The sequence below is a fragment of the Pseudophryne corroboree genome, chromosome 1 (assembly GCF_028390025.1).
Source record: "Pseudophryne corroboree isolate aPseCor3 chromosome 1, aPseCor3.hap2, whole genome shotgun sequence".
In the NCBI taxonomy this organism is placed as follows: Eukaryota; Metazoa; Chordata; class Amphibia; order Anura; family Myobatrachidae; genus Pseudophryne; species Pseudophryne corroboree.
Window position 1 is genome coordinate 164,858,071 of NC_086444.1, and position 2,596 is coordinate 164,860,666.

Below are 2,596 nucleotides of genomic sequence, written 5' to 3' on the forward strand. Positions count from 1 at the left end.
CGGCGGTGGTGGTTTATCAAGTACCCCACTTACTTCTCGCCCATGTTGGCCTGTGCTGCAATCACTGTAGCCAGAGCTGCTGTACCCAACCTAGGGCCCCTGTGAACCTTTATTTACTGGGGCGTGCTGGACCTACCAGTCCCCAGTAAGTATCGGTTGTTGGATAGTTCCCGAGTGACCAGCGAACTTCCCTTCCAAAAATAAAAAATTACACAAATCACGTCAGAATGTACAGATAGCGTTTGTGACCACTCTACTCTAATGGTATTAGGTCAGATTACTAACTACTGCACACAATTACGTGCGGTCCAATCGTTCAGTACACGAACACTACTTGTCATGTACTGAAAGATCAATGGAATCTATGTTTCCGGCTGCGATTCCTTCAGCCAGAGCTTGTATGGCCTATATGGGTTCTGCACCAACACCCCAGGCGTTGTGCCACTGGACTTTTATAGCGGACCTTTTACCTTACGACCTCCTGGTCTTGTTACCTTATGACCTCCTGGTCTTGTTACCTTATGACCTCCTGGTCTTGTTACCTTATGACCCGCTATACTCTAATGCTCAAATATTATTTAACCAGGGATGCCTCCCTAGCCACCGTATATGTCACTTACACGTATGTCCCTTGACGAGTACCCGGCTTTCCTTTTGGTTCCACCTTAAAGTTATATAAACTTTTGTATACAAAACACACTCACTCAACACATGTACACTTTTGTTTCTATATCTATTTCTGCGCAGAAATTTGTCTTTAGCCCAACAGTGTTACCAATTAGGAGCAGGATCTGTTAAACTAAATTTCAGATTTTCCAAAAATAGATTTGCGTTATTTACCGTGTCGCGTTATCTACCGCTGTGCGTTAATTATCGCCTTTGCGTTACTTCACTTTATCACAACTTGAGCTACGTGGGCGTAACCGGACGCTACGTTGCGTAATGAACGCTGCGTGCGTCTGCCTTTTGGATTGCGTACGCTAGTCTTTGTTAGCGACACGTGTACGCAATGCAAAGGATCCACCGTAACACAATATATTTTTATCAATGTAAATGATCCCTGATCATCTACCGCAATCCACACTGACTGCCTTGTCTCTTAGACAAACCGTGTGTTGTTCTATACTTTAACTATTACCTCTACTATTAAATAACAGCAAATCTCTTTTTAGCACTTTCTATCAACTATAAAATTGGCAAACAGGAATAGTGATATACGAAAATGAAACAGAAATGCAGATATATGTATGCGTGCGTGTATACGCAAGACAGAAGAGAAATAAAACAGTTTTAAAAGACACAAGCGTTTTGTTCTTACTTCCGGTTCCCGGATTCCTTCAGCATTCTTTATCTAAGCGAAGCAGACGCTTATCCCGTCAGCACTGTGAGACAACCTCCCACCCTTTGCTGGAGGGATAATGTCTGCTGATCTACCTAGTGCAGATATGAGAAGGATAGGACGAGTCCCCAATTGACAATGCTAAATTCCTTTGTCGTATAAACAACCCTTTATGAAGCTAAGAACACTGTACGCTGTTTACTGAAGAAGTACCGTAATAGTACGCTAGTTGCGTAACGATCGCTCAGCCGTAGGCGAGACGCTCAAGCGTCACGTTCGCTCACGGCCCAGGGATCACAGGACACGTTATTGGCTATGACTAGAGTAATGATTCGCTATGGCGTAGCTTACGCTCGAGACCACGAGGAGGTCACCAGCGATGCAGACGCTCACAACATTATACTTTTATGATAAAACCTTATACCAATGAAATACACTGAATACCTTAATGTGAGTACAGGGTGTAAGTGCAACCTTGTGTAACCTGACTAACTACAAAGCTGCTTGAGCGTCACCGACGCTCAAGTGAACACTTAACACTATAGAAAATACACAGATACTGGTTTAGGTTCCAAGGCCTATTAACTGTATTATATCTAATATACTTGTAAAAGGGGATAACAGTACAAATGATACACTACAATATAACAGAGACTTCCTAACCACAGAACTAAAATACAAAAAGACAATACTACTCTGACCTAAATGCAATACAATACAATGCTATAATACTATGAGAGATATAAGAGAAAAGAGGAGAGAGAGAGATAGAGAGAGAGAGAGAGAGAGAGAGATTGGCTCACAGAAAGACAATGATTACGGAGAGAAACTTACGCACAAAGGGTATGATCGCCTGCGCCTCGATATCCAGCTCCCGGCTATCAGCAGATAACCGTTGATGAGAGAGTGAGAGCTGGATGTGGTCGGCCTGCCTATTTATGCCCCACACACAATGCAATCTCCTGGTCCTACAATCCCATTGTCCATTGGCCGAAGGTATTCGGCCCTGCATCATAACAAAAGGTCATAGGGTGATTCATACAGGTGGGCTGTGACGATTTCCAACAGCTCAGGTGGGTGGGAAACTGGGTTTCCCGCCGCATACCTGAGTATGTGTAATTAATAGAAATGGACATAAACTTCTTATGTCCATAACTATTCGCACGAGCGATTAATACGCTCCAAACCAACACCGGAATATTGCTAATTAAATACTCTTCCGATGGGTACCAAACACTGCTGTATGATTCCTGTTAG